Raw genomic sequence first — 18,542 nt, forward strand, 5'->3', positions numbered from 1 at the left:
GTGAGTGGCTCAACTGAATTGTGTCTGAGGCTTATAGGAGCCACCCCTGGCCAGGCTGGCAGCATTAAAAAATAGGAATGGGATGGATGGGGGTGAATAAAACAGATCTCCATGTGAATGCACAAACAAGCCCTATGACTCTGTTCCTCCTCTGATTTTCTTCCTGCCTCTCTGGCTACTCCTTCTTGGTTGTTTTGTGGCCCCTCGCCCCCACCCCTCAAAGGCTGCCTAGACACTGTTCTGCCCTCTCCACCATTTCAAGCCCTGACCATTCTGCCTTGCAGACCTGCCCAAGCTCAGGTGCCAAACCACCCACGTCTTAGCCTGGGGACTTTCTCTGGTGTCCAGAGGCTACTTTGCCCACTAACCAGAGGTGCCAAGGATTAAAATGCCCTGAGAAGCCCCAGACCACCTGTGCCAGGTCTAGGGTGGAATAACTCAGGCATGCATTCTATTCTGCTTCCCAGAGGTCTCTAGCAGGGTGTGCCCCAGTTACTGGTTAATTATCATATCCAAATTGCTTTCTTCCTAGGTGCTGTAGGTGCCTCACCCAGGCTCCCATTCTTGGGCTCTGGCACCTCCCTCCAGCTGCTGTGAATGTAGGCTACTAACTACATTGCCCATAATGAGAATTTACCCCTGCTGACAAAAGCCTTTAATCTACAACCCCCCCCCCCATCCCCACATCCAGAATGTTTAACTGACTTATATTAGACATGATACAATGCTACCACTTGCCTCCAGAGGAACAATTCTGCAGAGCCGTTTCTGCTTTAAACTTTCTGCTAGAGGATCAGGCCAAGGTTCAGCTGGACCTATGAGCACACTGTTGCCCAGCTCCTCCCCCTTTTCTGACTTCCCTAATCTCTGGGACCTTTTCAGCCTCAACCTCAATAAAGCTTATACATCCACATTGTCTCTCCATCTCTGCTTCTAGGAACCTGTTCCCATCTCATTTTCCCACATTCCATATAGACATCCAAAAGCATCTCCCAGATAAATGACTTATTCTGGAGTACTTGACTCAATGCCCACCTCTGGGGAAACCCAAACTCACACATCCTATTTCTCAGGCTCCCTTGGGCACCCGTCTCTTCCCTCATGTGAGATCCCATGATTCAGTCATCATCTGCCTGCCAAGAACTCCCAAATCTGTCTTCAGCCTGGTATGTGCTCCTGCAGCTCAGGCCCACTTCGAGGGCCTCCTGGACTTCTGTCCCAGTGTCTCAGGAGTGCCACAGCACAGTCCATCAGCACTGAATGCAACATCTGCCCCCAAGTCTTCTTCATCTTTATTATGCTAGGGGCCCAAAGAAAGCCCTCCACACCAGGTCAACCTCCAATTACCAAAGATAACATGAGTAACAACAAGAGCTGACATCTCTTGGGTTCTTACTAGAGGCAGCTACTATTATATATGCTTTATCAAAAGGTTCGCATTTCATCCTGACCACTGGTGGTCTAAGGGTGGATGCTAGTGTTGTCTATATCTTTCAGGTAAAGGAACAAAGATTCAGTGGGACAAATAATCACATAAATTACCCAAGGGCACCCCACTGCCAAGTGGCAGAGCCAGATTTGAACCCAAACTCTGTGAGACTAATGCCTGGATCTGTCCCACTAGTTAGTCTGCATCTGTCTTCAAGTTCTCTCCCTGCCCATTGCTGCTCAATGGGTCTGGTCAAGCTAGCACTTGCTGGAGGGAAATGTATTTGTCAGTCGATGGCTACTCAGTATCCAAACAACTCTTGAGGTGCCCTGTAAGAGGTGCTTTCTTTGAGTGGGGTAAAAGGTAGATGTTTTCTCTTCCCACTCTCTGGCAGTTCAGTTATTACCTGGGAGTCCTGGGGCCAGTGCAAAGGGCCAGGTATGTAGTCCTTCCTAGGTTCCCCTCACCCCACTGGAAAAATCTCTTCTACACTCTTGCAGTACTTGATGTTTTTTATGCCATGTTGTCTTACCCTTCAGTTCTTTTATATCAGTCTTCAACCTTCTATTGGCTTCAGGTGCCCAGGACCAAGTCTTACTCATAATCACATCCCAGAAAAATACTTTTTATCTTCCAACACAATGCATTTCTTCATATAGCTTCTGGATTGATCTCCTCACATTGGACCAGTGGTTCCCAAAATGTGATCCCCAGACAAGCAGGACCAGCATCACCTGGGAACTGGCTAGAAAGACAAGCTCTGGACCCCACCCAGACTTACTGAATGGAAATTAGGGGTGGGGCCCAGCTATCTGTGTTCACAAGCTCTCCAGGGGATTCCACTGCCCCTTCAAGTTTGGGGATCATGGTCTCCTAGCAATATTTCATGACCCATGTGTCCTTTGTTTAGCAAATGTGGTCTGGGCATACAAACCTCTCCCCATGCTTTGAGGAGCTATGGGGAATGCTCAAATTCAAGGGTAGGATAACAGTTAACAGCCAGATGTGAACTATGGGAACCAGCAAATCAGGGGCACCAAAAAAGGAAGAGAAAAACTTTTATTTAAAACTCATGTGTATTTAAAAAAAAAACAAAACATGTTATGGGACGCCTGGGTGGGTTAAGCCACTGCCTTTGGCTCAGGTCATGATCCCAGGGTCCTGGGATTGAGTCCCGCAACAGGCTCCTTGCTCGGCAGGGAGCCTGCTTCTCTTTCTGCCTCTACCTGCCACTCTGCCTGCTTGTGCTCTTGTGCTCTCTCTCTTTCTCTCTCTCTCTGATAAATAAATAAATAAATAAATAAATAAATAAATAAAATCTTTTTAAAAATGTTAACAATAAAACTAATAGTTTCCATTGGTGGAGGACTGGCTGTGTGCTGGGTGCTGTGCTAAGTGTTTTACGTGTATCAATTCATTTAATATGTGCAAAAACCCTAATGAGGGAATTCTTCGTATTATCCCCATTTTGTGAATGAGAAAACCAAGACACAAAGCTGTAACTAGTCTGGCAGGCAGTGGAGAAGTGAGGATCTACTGTCATCCTTGAAGCAACAAAGTCATGATGGGGAGAATGACAATGTTCCTCACACTTGTCTGTGGTTAGGGATTGTTTTGGATTTTGATTTCTATGGACTTGAGGCCTGTAAAAGATTTAATCTTGCACATATCCTATTGCCATCAATTGATGGTACTGTGGGCTTGAGGCAGATTTTTGTGAGAAGCTACTGTGCCATGGTTGTTCTTTTCTCCTTAGGTTCTGGGATAGTAGGGAGATCCCCAGTAGGAATGCAGGTAACACTCTGGCCCCAAGGAATGTGTTTCCTTTCCTCTTTCTGGGACCCTGTGGCTGTCTCTCTCCTCCTTCCTCTTCCCTACCCCTCTCTTACTTAGCCCTTCCCTCAATTTAGCTCATCAAAAGGCTCACGGCCACCTTCCTTAATTTCAAATGAAGTCAAATGAACTGCAAGACTCTGAGTTGGGATCCCCAGGGAAGAGAGAAGACATGACAGAAGGTGAGCATGGGAGGAAGAGACACTGGCAGTTGTGTTGCTTGGGTGAGGAATGGAGTGAGAAGTTAATGGCACAGATCATGTCAACCAAAATATCATGGGAAGGGGACACTAAGGGCAGGCAGGAACTGTTGATGAGCTTCATTTCCAGCATTAAACAAGCATTAGGTCATCTACTGGTGGAGAAAGCTATCTGGCAGCAAATGACAATGTGCTTGTAATGGATTTGTAATAGAGGTGAATATATGGTTACCATTCAGGCCATACCTAGGCTGATGCTCTGGGGGAAGGTAAGAACGGTTCTGCCAGGGAGGGGTGACTGCAGTTTCCACCAGCTTGATGGGGCCTCTCCTAGGACACAGACGCTTCTCATTGGAAGGAAGTCTTCCCTCCTACCACAGTGCTTAGCTCTGCCAGCTCTCTTAGAGTTACCTGCCACATTTGTAATTACTCATGTCCATTACTGCACTTTTCCTCTACCCTTACCAGATGCTACAGCTGGCACTGTCTGAGGGCTGCCCACCAACCCCCCAGGTCACCTGCAGCATCTGTGGACAGTTCCCAAACACAGCAACAGCATCTTACCTCAGCACCTGCAACTCTGCCTGATGATGTTATCAGGCCCCAGGAATACAGTGGCCAGGCCTGGGATCCAGGTAGGCAATGGTCCCAGCAACAACCCTCTAAGGGTGACTGGGAATTGGTGTGTAATACAAAAGCATCCTTGTCAAATGGGACAACAAAACTGGAGCATTTTTCACAGTCACTCCAAAGGCCACATCAGGATTGAGCCTGGCAAATCCAATTAATTTTGAGGCTTCTCTGTGTCCTCCCCCTCTCCTCTACCATAGATGACTTATTCTACCTTCCAGATGAACCATTTTATCCAGTCCCTGTATCGGGGTCTGCTCTGGGGACCTAAATCTGAATAGTGGAGAGCTCCACAAAAGCAGAGTTGGGCAGGCCTGGCAGGACTGTGTGCTGGGTGCCTGGCACATGGCTGGCACAGAGTGACTACTTCCAGAAGGTCTACAGAGTGGAAGATTCCAAGGCTGTGATACATATGAACCATGCATCTGCTGCCAAAACCAGCTCCTCACCATCTAAGCAGCACTCTTTCTCAAGAATCCCCTCCCCAAATGCTCAAGGCCTGGTCCAAGGAAGATGGGCTAAAAGCATACTTCCATGGCAACCTTGTCACTTAAGACAGAAAGGAGCCCAACCTTGGAACTCATAGCCCAGCCCTGGGACTAGTCATCCTGCCTCTTCCCACAGACCTGTTGTTCACTGCTGGAGACCAAGGTTTAGAAATGTGTGCCACCAAGCTGCCCAGACACTCTGCAGTTGTATTTTCATCTGTGCTAGGTTTTTGCCTGTGAGGCCAAAGGAAGTGGCATTAGAGGCTGGGGTGTGTAAGGGACTTGTGGTGACCCAGGCCTGGCACAGGATGGGGTTGGAGCAAGCCATCTGTGCTCTGTCAGCCTGGACAAAAGATGGCGACATGTCTGTCCGATTGTTGTATCTTACTTGTTCTAGCTCACTCCCCCCAAACACGCTAATTAAACCAGACATCCTCAAGTCAACTAGAGAAAACCTCATTAAAGAGGGGAGGAGGAAGCAAAAACAGGAGAAGGTATGACAGTGAAAACCTACCCCCAGCCTGCAGACACGGGCTGCCAATATGTTTTAAATCAGCCCTTACTGAACACAACAAAGATGCCTCTATTCAATGTGCAGCTCCCCAGAGAGAGAGAAAGTTGTAAACACTGAGACATTTTATCCTTTATACCACATTATAGCCAAGGCTTTCGTCTGCAAAGGGTGAAAGTATTTGGAGGTGGTTTGTGCTCTTGGTCCTCTCATGCTTGGAGGGACTTTCATCGCATGCTCCTCACATGCTGGGAGCTCACTGATGATTCCCCAGACTGGGGTCTCCTGTATTTCTTTTTTATTTTTTATTTTTTTTTTCAGATTTTATTTACTTATTTGATGAGAGAAAGGCAGAGAGTGTAGGAACATAAGCAGAGGGAAAAGGAAAGCAGATGTGGAGCTCAATCCCAGGAACCTCGGATCATGACCTGAGCTGAAGGCAGACACTTAACAACCGAGGCACCCAGGCACCCCATGTATTTCATTTGTTCTGGATATTAACAGATTTTATCTTTTTTAATATTTCCACTCCTCCATTCCTTCTAGGCTGTCCTTTTTGAATTCCAGTTATTTTTTGGCTGAGCTTTCTCACTCTTTCTTCCATGACTCTTAAGCCTCTCTTTCATATTTTCTGTCCTCCAATCATTTTGCTACAGCTCTAACTTGATATTCCCTAATCTCTCTTTGATTGTGCCTAACCTGCTTTATAAACAGCCCATTGTGTTTTAAGTTTAAGACTGTATTTTTTCATTTCTGTCTGATTTAAACCCACTCATTTTAGAGTTGCCATCAGTGCTTGGTAGCTGAAGCACTTAAAGGTCAAATTCTGTCATTTGTTCTTTCTGCTAATTCTCACAATAGTTTCGCTTATTTTTATGAAGACTTTGGGTTTCTTTTTAAGAGCAGTTTTAGATTCACAGAGAAATTGAGCAGAAATACACAGATTTCCCATATACCTCCTGCACCCATACATGTATAGCCTCCCCAACTATCAACACCCTCCCATTCAATGAACCTACATCAACAAATCATTATCATCCAAAGTTCATAGTTTACAGTTGGTTCACTCTTCATGTTGTATGTACTATGGGTTTGGACAAATGTAAAATGACATGTATCCACCATTAAAGTATCATATAGAGTATTTTTCACTGCCCTAAGAATCCTCTGGGCTCCACCTGTTCATCCCTCCCTCCCTTTAAATCCTGGCAACCACTGATTTTACTGTTTCCATAGTTTTTCCTTTTCCAGAATATCATATAGTTGGAATTGTATGCTATGTAGCCCCTTTAAATTGACTTCATTCACTTAGTAATATGCACTTAAATTTATTCCATGTCTTTTCATGGCTTGATAGTTCATTTCTTTTTTGTGCTGAATAATATTCCATTGTCTGGAGGTACCATAGTTTACCTATGGAGGTACCATTCACCTCCTAAATGATATCTGAGTTGCATCCAAGATTTAGCGATTACGAATAAAGCTGCTATAAACATCTGTGCAGGTTTTTGTATAGACATAACTCTTCAATTCTTTTGTATAAATATTAACAAGCACAATTGCTGGATCTTATGATAAAAGTATTTTTATTTTTCTAAGAGACCACCAAACTGTCTTCCAAAGTGATTGAACCATTTTACAGTCCTGGTAACAATGAATGGCAGGTCCTATGGCTCCACATCCTCCCCAATATTTGGTGTTGTCATTGTACTGGATTTTGACCATTCTAACAGCTATGTAGTGATATCTCACCGTTGATTTAATCTGTATTGCCTTGATGACATACGACGTCATATGAACTTTTCACATGCTTATTTTCCACATGCTTATTTTCCACCTATATATCTTCTTTGGTAAGGTATCTGTCTTTGGCCTATTTCCTAATCAGATTATTTTCTTATTGTGAGATTTAAGAATTCTTTGTACATTTTGAAAAACAGTCTTGTATCAGATGTTTGTTTTGCAAATATTTTATCACTGTTTGTGGTTTGCCTTCTCATTCTCCTGACATTGTATTTCACAGAGAAGAAGTTTCTAATTCTAATGATGTCCAGATTATCAATTATTTCTTTCATGGATAATACATTTGTATTTAAAAAGTCATCACCACACCAAAGATCATCGAGGTTTCCTCTATGTTAACTTCCAAAAGCTTTATAGTTTTGTATTTTACATTTAGCTCTATGATCCATTTTGAGTTCCTTTTTGTGAAAGGTAGATGGATTTTTTGCATATTGATATTCAGTTATTCCAACACCATTTCTTAAAGAGATTATATTTGCTCCATTGTATTCCCTTCACTTTTTTGTCAGTGATCAGTTAACTACATCTATGAGGACCTATTTCTGGACTTTATTTCATGACAATTAGTCTATTTGTCTATTCTTTTGACAATACTGAATTGTCTTGATTACTGTACCTTTATAGTGAGTCTTGAAGCCGAGGAGCTCCAATCCTCCAACTTTGTTCTTCTGCATCATTATTATGTTGGCTATTTTTGGTCTTTTGCCTCTCCATGTAAACATTAGAACCATTTTGTCAGTATTCACAAAATGATGCTGGTTCTTGGTCTTTTGCCTCTCCATGTAAACATTAGAACCATTTTGTTGATATTCACAAAATAATGCTGGTATTTTGATTGTGACTACAATGAATCAATAGAGAAAGCTGGGAAGAACTGACATCATGACACTATTAAGTCTTCCAATCCATGAATATGAAATATCTCTCCATTTATTTAATTCTTCTTTAATTTCATTTATCAGAGTTTTCTTTTTATCCTCATATAAATCTTATACATATTTTATTAGATTTATACCTAAGTATTTCATTTTGGGGATGCTAATGTAAATGATACTATGTTTTTAATTTCAAATTCTAATTGTTCATCACTGGTCCATAAAAAAAATTGACTGGTGAATCTTAACCCTGTATTATGCAACATTGCTATAATTACTTATTAGTTCCAGGAAATTTTTTTTCTGATTCCTTGGTTTCCTACATAGATAATCATGTCATCTGGGAACAAAAGTGGTTTTCTTTCTTTCTTTTATTTCTTTTTCTTTTCTTAATGCTTTAGCAAGGATTTTTAGTATAATGTTGAAAAGGTGTGGTGAGTGGGGACATCCTTAGCTTATTCCTGATCTTAGTGGACAAGCTTCTACTATCTCACCATTAAGTATGATGTTATCCTGAGCCCTGACAACATAACACAGAGAATGAGCCTCAGTCAAGCTAGGCAAGTTCCCCAAACCCTGTCCTCCCCATATCGCTAATGAGTCACAATGGGTCACAAATGGGCTGCCTGATGGGCATGTCAGAGAATTAGCCATCCCACACAAAGACCAAGCTGCAACAATGCAATCCCTGTAGGCAAGCAACTTAAACCTTACTATCCTCATATAGTGACTAAGCCACAACCAGGCTGAGGAAGAGCCCCAAACTCCACATTCCTTGTGGAGTAACCATAGCCCTATCACAGCTGGCAGACATATGCAGCCAACACAGAGATACCCATAGAAAATCTGGATCTGGCAGCCAGGGAGACAGCACTTCTGGGCCACATGGAGCAGCTCCTATGTAAGACCACTCCTTCAGGACTGAATGAAGTAGTTGATTTGCCTACTACATATAGACAAACAGACAGGCAAGATGAAGAGACAGAGGAGTATTATTTCAAGCCAAATTTATTTCAAACCATAGAACAAGGAAAATCCCATTGCCTTAAGGAAATGGAAATAAGCAACCTACCTTTTAAAGAGTTAAAAGTAATGGTCATAAAGATTCTCACTGACGTTAAGAGAAGAATGAATAACAACACAGTGAGAACTTCAATAAAAAGATAGAAAATGTAAGAAAATATGAAACAGAAGTTATAGTAAAGTGAAAAATAACCATAAGAGTCCAACAGAGAGTGGGTAAATTAAAAGCACAAATCAGTGAGCTGGAAGACAAAGCGGTGTAAAACATTCAGACCGACCAGCAAAAAAAAAAAAAAAGTCAAGCAGAGAGTCAATTATCATATGGTCTCACTTATTTGTGGAGCATAAGGAATAACACAGAGGACATGGGGAGATGGAGAGGAGAAGTGAGCTGGGGGAAATTGGAGGGAGAGATGAAGCATGAGAGACTGTGGACTCTGAGAAACAAACTGAGGGTTTTGGAGGAAGGGAGGTGGGAGGTTGGGTGAGCCTGGTGGTGGGTATTATGGAGGACACATATTGTATGGAGCACTGGGTGCAGTGCATAAACAATGAATTCTGGAACACTGAAAATAAATAAATAAATAAAAATTTAAAAGTAGTAGGGATACCTTAAGGGACATCAGACGCACCACCAAATGGAATAATGTTCACATTATAGGCATCCAAGCAGGAGAAGAAAAAATGAACAAACCAGAAAAAATTATTTGAAGAAATAATGGCTGAAAACTTCCCTAATCTGGAAAGGAAACACACATACAGGTCCATGAATCCCAGAGAATTTCAAATAAGATAAACACAAAAAGAAATGCCACCAAGAAATATTATCATTAGAATGGTAAAAGTTAAGGGTAAAGAGAGAATCTTAAAGCAGCAAGAGAAAAGCAACATATTATATACAAGGAATACACCATACCAGCAGGTTTTTAAGCAGAAAGTTTATAAACCAGAAGTAAGTGGCAAGGTGCCCAAAGGAAAAACTGTCAACCAAGAATTCTCTACCCATGAAGATTGTCATTAAGAATTGAAGGAAAAATTAAGAGTTTTCCAGAGAAGCAAAAGCTAAAGGAGTTTGTCACTAAAGCAGCCTCACAAAAAAAGAAATTGTAGAGAATTGGTATAATTTCTTCCTTAAGTTTTGGTAGAATTCCCAAGTGAATGCATCTGGGTCTGGGCTTTTTGACTTAAAAGCTTATTAATTTTTAATTAGATTTCTTTAATAGATACAGATCTATTCAGATTGTCTATTTCTTCTTGTATGAGTTTTGGCAGATTTTGTATGTGGGAATCCTCTGTACTTTCTGCTCATTTTTTTTTTAAGATTTTATTTATTTATTTGACAGAGAGATCACAAGTTGGTGGAGAGGCAGGCAGAGAGAGAGGGAAGCAGGCTCCCCACTGAGCAGAGAGCCCGATGTGGGGCTCGATCCCAGGATGCTGAGATCATGACCTGGGCTGAAGGCAGAGGCTTAACCCACTGAGCCACCCAGGTGCCCCTTTCTGCTCAAATTTTTAAAATAATTTTAAAAATGAAGTCTTATCACTGATGTTGGCAAAGCCCACAAAGGAGAGTTTGCTCTCAGTACTTCACATCCCTGGTTTTCATCCTCATTTTTGGTCCCTGGAAATTCCCCATTTAAGAGATAAGCTTTGACTCTAAATGGACATTTATTATATATTATTCAGTATTTCTAGGGAAGGTTATTAGCTTAATCAGTTGACATTTATGGCTGAAAATGGAAATCAAATTTTCCTTCAGAAAAATTTTCAAGGCTCTTCTGGTTGCAAGTGTCAAAAACAACTTGAACCCAGAGATTAGGAAGATGTCAGACTAGGAGGACCCTGAGCTCATCATGTCACACATTTTTAACTAGATACCATCCACATCCAAATAAACAAACTGGAGAGCAGTCCAAAGACTGGAAAAGCAAATTCCATGACTAAATATAGAGAAGAACCTACAGCTCAAAGCTTATGAAGGTCAGAAAGGCAGGAAGTATCTGTGTGTGCAGAGAGGCAGAGAAATAGGCCCTTGCACCAGGGACACACACAGGGAAGACTAATCCCCATAACTTATAACTTTAAAAACCAGAGGGGCTGAATTATAAAACCAGTGGACATGGAGATTTAAAAGTCTGCTGACTCAGTATTGGTCAGGCCAGGATGGCAAGTGATAGCTGTGTTGCAACCTTTAAAGAGAAAGCAGCCTAAGCAGCCAGGCAACAGCAACAACAACAACAAAAACAAAAACAGCAGTTTTGCAGTGCACGGGACAAATGGGAGACTGATCTCTTCATACTGATTTTGAAGCACATTGGGGGACTTCTCTGAAAACAGGGGAACTAACAGGTGCCATTTTCCTCCCCTGCCCTCCAGCATAAATACAGAGCAGACTGCAAGTGGTGGGCTTCACAGACACTTGCTGCCTAACCTGCTGGCAGTGCACCACACTCATGAGGTCTTCTGAGGACTAGCCCACTCTACACCTGCTGGTCTCAGCTCTGGGGCCAGGGAAAATATTGTTAAAGCTGTGCATGCACCCTGACCAGCCACCGGGTCCACACCTGCACAGTGCACTGCACACATCCACTGTGCAGTCCCAGCCACATGCCCCCAACCACACCCCCAGCAGAGCTAGTATGCAGCCCCAAGCTACCCACAGTGCTTCAGAGCATCTGGCATAGGATTAGTGGTCCAGACCAAATTTTTCTAATACCACCACCCCATTCCCAAGTTCCCTGCTGGGCATTCCCCACAGAGTTCCCCACAGGGCTAAAACTACAGACAGCAAGCACAGCTCACACCAGGTAGAGAGTCAGTGAAGAAGACTGCACTGAAAAGAAAGGTAACTCAGACACAACAGCAGGGCATACGTAATACAGAGGATACTTTCCTGAAGTGCCAGGCTCTGATGAACAGGGTACACTAACACTGCGGGTCATCCTAAAACCTCTTCTTCATAAAGCCACTACTTTCAAGACCCAAAGACATAGTTGACTGTCTTAACATGGAGAAACAGACAGAGGCAGACAAAATGAGGAGACAGAGAAATTTATCCCAAATAAAAGATTTAAGTGAAACAGATGTAAATCATATACCTGAAGGAAAATTTAAAGCAGTGATCATAAGGATACTCACTGAATTTGAGAAAAAAAGTGGAAGACATGAGTAAGTCCCTTAACACAGAGATAAGGGATAATAGAGCAGAGATAAAGGACTAAGTAAGCAAAATGAGAAACACAATTGATGAAATGAAAAGCAGGATGGAAGAAGCGGAGAAATGAATTGGTGACCTAGAAGATAGAGTAATGGAGAGTAATCCAGATGAACAAAAAGGAGAAAAAAAGAATTACACAAAATGAGAATAGACTTAGAGAATTCAGTATGTCCATCAAACATTATAACATTCATATTATATGAGTCCCAGAAGAAGAGAGATAAAAAAGGACAGAAAATTTATTCAAAGAAATAATAGCTGATAACTTCCCTACTCTGGGAAAGGAAACAGATAGCAAGATCCAGGAGGCACAGAGAACTACCAACAAAATTTTTAAAAGCAGAGCAACACCAAGACATATTGTAATTAAACTTGCAAAATATAGCGATAAAGAAAAAAATCTTAAAACTGATAAGATAAAAGAAGTCATTAACTTATGAGGGAAAACCCACAAGGCTAGCAGGAGACTTTTCAGCAGAACTTTGCAAGCAAGAAGGGAGTGGCATGATATATTTGAAGCACTGGATGGGAGAAAATCTGCAGTCCACAACATTCTATCCTGCAAGGCAGAACAGAAGGAGAAATAAAGAGTTTCCCAGGCAAAGAAAAACTAAAGGACTTCATGACTACTAAATCAGCCCTGCAAGAAATATTAAAGGGACACTTTGAGTGGAAAGGTGAGACCAAAAGTAACAGAATAAAGGTAGGAAACACAAAGCAGTGAAAATGAATATTTCTGTAAAAAATAGTAAAGGAGCTCAAGAAAAAAAGATAGAAAATTAATGAGATATACCGAAAATGTGGGGGAGGAGAGGAGAAAAAAATGGGTTTCAAACTTAAATGATATCAACTTAATTTAGATGCTATATGCAAAAGAACCTAAAGATTCTATTAACCTGATGGTTACCTATTGGTAATCACATATCAAAAATAACTAATAAATATTTAAAGAAAACAGGGAAAGAAATCCAAATATATTACTAAAAAACCCCAGCAAACAATGAAAGAGAGGAAAACATGAAAGGACCAGAGAAAAATGTCAGAAGCAATCACAAAACAAGTAATAAAATGACAAGAAACACATATCTATCAATAAATACTTTGAATATCAATGGACTAAAAACTCCAAACAAATGACATAGGGTGACAGAGTGGATTAAAAAAAAAAAAAAAAAAAAAAACCAAACACCTATCTATATGGTGCCTACAAGAGACCCTATTCAGACCTAAAGTCACCTGCAGATTGAAAGTGAGGGGATGGAGAAACATCTATAATACAAATGAATTCAAAAGAAAGAATGGTATAATACATTTTTATAAAAAAAAAGAACTGAAAAAAATAGAAAGAAAGAGTGGTTAGTAATGCTTATTTTGGACAAAATAAAGGTTGAAAGGAAAACTGTAACAAGAGACAAAGAAGGACACTATAAAATCATAAAGTGGGGCACGTCAGTGGCTCAGTGGGTTAAGCCTCTGCCTTCAGCTCAAGTCATGATCTCAGGATCCTGGGATCAGTCCCGCATTGAGTTCTTTGCTAAGCAGAGAGCCTGCCTCCCCCTCTCTCTCTGCCTACTTGTGATTTCTCTTTCTGTATGTCAAATAAGTAAATAAAATCTTTTAAAAAAATAAAAAAAATCATAAAGTGGACGATCTAACAAGAATATCTATATAATCATGCACCCAACGTAGGAGCACCAAAATAGATAAAAAATTCAATAACTGTTCCTGGAAGATGGCGGGGAAGTAGGAGGAGGTGACTTTTCAACCTGTACCCTAAAGTGAGCTGATTACCTACCAAAGAATTCCGATCACCCATGAAAACAGCCTGAGACCAGAATTATACACGTCTGGATCTCTACAGGGGCAGAAGACTCCAGTGGGCAGGTAAAGCAGAGTGGAAACTTCGGACTGATATCAGAAGATAAACAAAAGGGGGAGGAAGCCACCAGAGGCAACCGATTGGAAAGTAATACCCCAATCCAAGAGTGCCCTGCATCTGGGGACCAGCATTAACTTGGAGTCTGGTTGAAAGCGCTCAAAGAGAGCAAAGGATCCTGGGGGGAAATTTCGGGAATCAGGGCGGCTAGGGACAGGGGCTTAAGTCCCCGGACCGAGGACAGCCTCCCCTGGCGCTGAGCCAGAAAGAGTGCAGCGGAGAAACTAGGTCTTGGTCCTGAGCCGCCAGCACACTGAGATCCCGTGGGGTCCGGGTCCTGTAAGGGGCTGGGAGCCTCGCCAGAAGGCAGAGGATCCAGAGGCAGAGGGCAGGTGCTACAGAGCCTGAGACGCGCCCCCCAAACCTCCGCCCCCACGCCGCGCACTCTTAGACCCGCGCCATTCCACCGGAGCCGAAGACGTGCGTGTGCGCCCCACACACTCCCCTGAGAGAGGTGCGCAAAGGCCCAGCCTGTGCTCTCAGACTTGCACCATTCCACAAGAGCCTGAGGCGCGCACGTGCGCCCCACACACTTCCCTGAGAGAGGTGCGCGCAAGCCCGGCAATCTTAGACCCAGAAAGACCAGGGACTCCCAGCCTGGGCCAGAGGGAAAATCTCAGCGTGCGATCGCTGCTTGGAACCTCTCTGGCAGTCTAGATCTGCCCATACAGCCGCTGTTGCCGTGATTTTGGGTACAAACAGAAGATCCTGCGTCCCCAGGGACTGCGACTTGGAACCTGCTCTGCCAGCAGCCAAGGGGGAATTTATTTGGGTTCTGCAGCCAGACTGAGGCTTCTCTCTGAGAGGGAGGTCAGGGTGCAGTTTGCTTTCCTCTAAACCTACAAAAACCATCAAAAGTGGTCAAGGCAAGGAAAAAAAAAAGTGAACAAACATAAAAACCTCCAGAGAACAAAAGCTTGAAAAAATTGGTTTCTTCAGAGCCCACCCCCTTGAGGGGAGTGGGAGGACTTAACTCAGGGAACATCATTGACTGAAAACCCACCTGGCAGGCCCCTCCCCCAGAAAACCAATCATGAAAGAAAAAAAAAAAAAAAAGACAGAACAACCACCACTACTTCATAGGACAACTTTTATTTTTAACTCGTTCCCACTATTCTGGTTCATTTTTTTATATACATAATTTTTTAACCTATTTACCATCACAGTGAGATGTCCAGTACATCAAATTCCATAATAACCTTCTAACCTGAACTTTTTGATACACACACCTGTGTTTTTCTTTTGCATTTCTATTTTTTTATTATTTTTTTTAATTTTAGTTTAGTTTAGTCTAGTTTATTCCTTTTTTATTTTTATTTTCTAACATTCATATAGAGTTAAACTTCAAGGTAATCCCCTTTCCCCAATCAATGCTACCCCTATAGGTAAACCAATTTTTAACCCCCCTTTATCTTAGGAAAGTTGAGTCCTTTAATAAACATATCAAGATACATCCAGAAAGAATCAAAACAACCTTCCTCACCCACACTGAGAATTTATTACCACTCTCCCATCTTTTTCTTTCACCAGTGTTTCTGTGTTTTTCCTGATAGTATATAAATCTTATACTTGGGGTTCTTTTTGATGAGGTTCTTCCTTTATTTGCTTATAAATATATATATTTTTTTCTCTCTTGTCATATACTTTTATCAGTCTTTTTGTTTGTCTGTTTTTGTTTGTATACTTACTAAATCTTACCTTGTGGCCCATTTGGGCTGAACTTCTCTTTTATATTCCCTTTTTTTCCTGTCTCTCTCTCTCTCTCTCTTTTTTTTCTTTTTCTTTTCTTTTTTCCCTCGTTTAGGTGGGGAATCCTGATTGCTCAGAAGCATTCCAGGGTGCACCTTGACTGCACCACGGTAAATATATCCAGCTACATCTGTTTAGTCATCTCTCACCAAAATGACTAGGAAGAGGAATGCCCAACAGAAGAAAAATACAGAGGATGGACCTTCTGCAACAGAGCTAACGGCTATCAACATAGACAATATGTCGGAAAAAGAACTCAGGCTAACAATTATCCAGGCAATAGCTAGGTTGGAGAAAGCCATGGATGACCAAATGGAATTGATTAGGGCAGAATTGAAAGCGACCAGGGAAGATGTTCACAATGTTAGGGCTGAGCTGAAAGCTACCAGGGAAGAGGTTCACAAAGCTCTCAATGAGTTCCAATCTAATCTAAATTCTCTCAAAGCTAGGGTAACTGAGACAGAAGATAGAATTCATGATCTGGAGGACAAACAAATAGAGAGAAAGGATCAGGAGGAAGCCTGGAACAAACAGCTTAGAAGCCACAAAAACAGAATCAGGGAAATAAATGATGCCATGAAACATTCCAACGTCAGAATTATTGGAATCCCTGAAGGGGAGGAGAAAGAAAGAAGTCTAGAAGACATAGTGGAACAAGTTCTTCATGAAAATTTTCCCAATCTCGCGAATGGAACCAGCATTCATGTACTAGAGGCCGAACGGTCCCCACCCAAGATTATAGATTCCAGAAAAACATCAATCCACCTCATAGTCAAATTCAGGAATCATAATTGTAGATATAATCTCTTGAAAGCCGCTAGGACAAAGAGGCTACTTACTTACAGAGGAAAGCCCATCAGAATAATGTCAGACCTGTCCACAGAGACCTGGCAAGCCAGAAAGGGCTGGCAAGATATATTCAGGGCACTAAAGGAGAAGATCATGCAGCCAAGAATACTTTATCCAGCAAGACTGACATTCAAAATGGATAGAGAGATAAAGAATTTCCAAGACCATCAAGCCTTAAAAGACTATGCAACCACCAAGCCGACACTGCAGGAAATATCAGGGAGGGTACTATAAAAGAGGAAAATTCTTATGAATAGCATTGAACAGAAATATAGAGACAATCTACAGAAAGAAAGACTTCAAAGGTAACACGATGTCAATAAACACGTATCTATCAATAATCACTCTCAAAGTGAATGGCCTAAGTGCGCCCATAAAATGACACAGGGTTGCAGATTGGATAAAATGACAGGACCCAACCATATGTTGTCTACAAGAGATCCATTTCTAACCTAAAGATACACCCAGACTGAAAGTGAAGGGATGGAGAAGCATCTTTCATGCCAATGGGCCTCAAAAGAAGGCCGGGGTAGCGATTCTCATATCAGACAAATTAGATTTTAAACTAAAGACTGTAGTCAGAGATACAGAAGGACACTACATAATTCTTAAAGGGACTATCCACCAAGAAGCTCTAACAATTGTAAATATCTATACCCCCAGTAGGGGAGCAGCCAATTACATAAGAAAACTGTTAAGATAAAGAGTCATATTGATATGAATACATTAATAGTAGGAGATCTTAACATGCCTCTCTCAGAAATAGACAGATCATCGAAGCAGAAAATCAATAAAGAAACAAGAGCATTGAATCACACATTGGACCAGATGGACCTCATAGATATATACAGAACATTCCACCCTAAAACAACAGAATACTCATTCTTCTCAAGTGCACATGGAATCGTCTCAAGAATAGACCACATACTGGGTCACAAATCAGGACTCGACCGATACCAAAAGACTGAGATTATTCCCTGCTTATTCTCAGATCAAAATGCTTTGAAAATGGAGCTAATCACAAGGAAAAGTTCTGAAGGAACTCAAACACCTGGAAGCTAAAGTCCACCTTGCTTGAGAATGCTTGGATCAACCAGGAGATCAAAGAAGAACTGAAACAACTCATGGAAACCAATGAGAATGAAGACACTTCGGTCCAAAACCTATGGGATACAGCAAAGGCGGTCCTAAGGGGGAAATACATAGCCATCCAAGCCTCCCTCAAAAAAAATTGAAAAATCCAGAATACACCAGCTCTCTCTACACCTTCAAGAACTGGAGAATCAACAACAAATCAAACCAACTCCACACATAAGAAGGTAAGTCATCAAGATTAGAGCAGAGATCAATGACGTAGAAATCAGAGATACAGTAGAACGTATCAATGAAACTAGAAGCTGGTTTTTTGAAAGAGTCAATAAGATCGATAAACCATTGGCTACACTAATCCAAAAGAAAAGAGAGAAAGCCCAAATTCATAAAATTATTAATGAAAAGGGAGAGATCACAACTAACACCAAGGAAGTAGAAACAATCATCAGAAGTTATTATCAACAGTTATATGCCAATAAGCTAAGCAACCTAGATGAAATGGATGCATTCCTGGAAAACTATAAACTCCCAAAATTGAACCAGGAAGAAATTGACAACCTGAATAGACCAATATCTAGTAACTAGATTGAAGCAGTGATCAAAAACCTCCCAAAAAACAAGAACCCAGGACCTGATGGATTCCCTGGGGAATTCTACCAAACTTTCAAAGAAGAAATAGCCCTTATTCTCCTGAAGCTGTTCCAAAAAATTGAAGCAGAAGGAAAACTTCCAGACTTTTTCTATGAAGTCAGCATTACCCTGATCCCCAAACCAGGCAAAGACCCTACCAGAAAGGGGAATTTCAGACCAATATCACTGATGAATATGGATGCTAAGATTCTCAACAAGATCCTAGCAAACAGGATCCAACAGCACATTAAAAAGATTATCCACCATGACCAGGTGG

This window comes from Lontra canadensis, unplaced genomic scaffold, assembly GCF_010015895.1.
Source record: "Lontra canadensis isolate GAN:19392208 unplaced genomic scaffold, GSC_riverotter_1.0 scaffold228, whole genome shotgun sequence".
NCBI lineage: Eukaryota > Metazoa > Chordata > Mammalia > Carnivora > Mustelidae > Lontra > Lontra canadensis.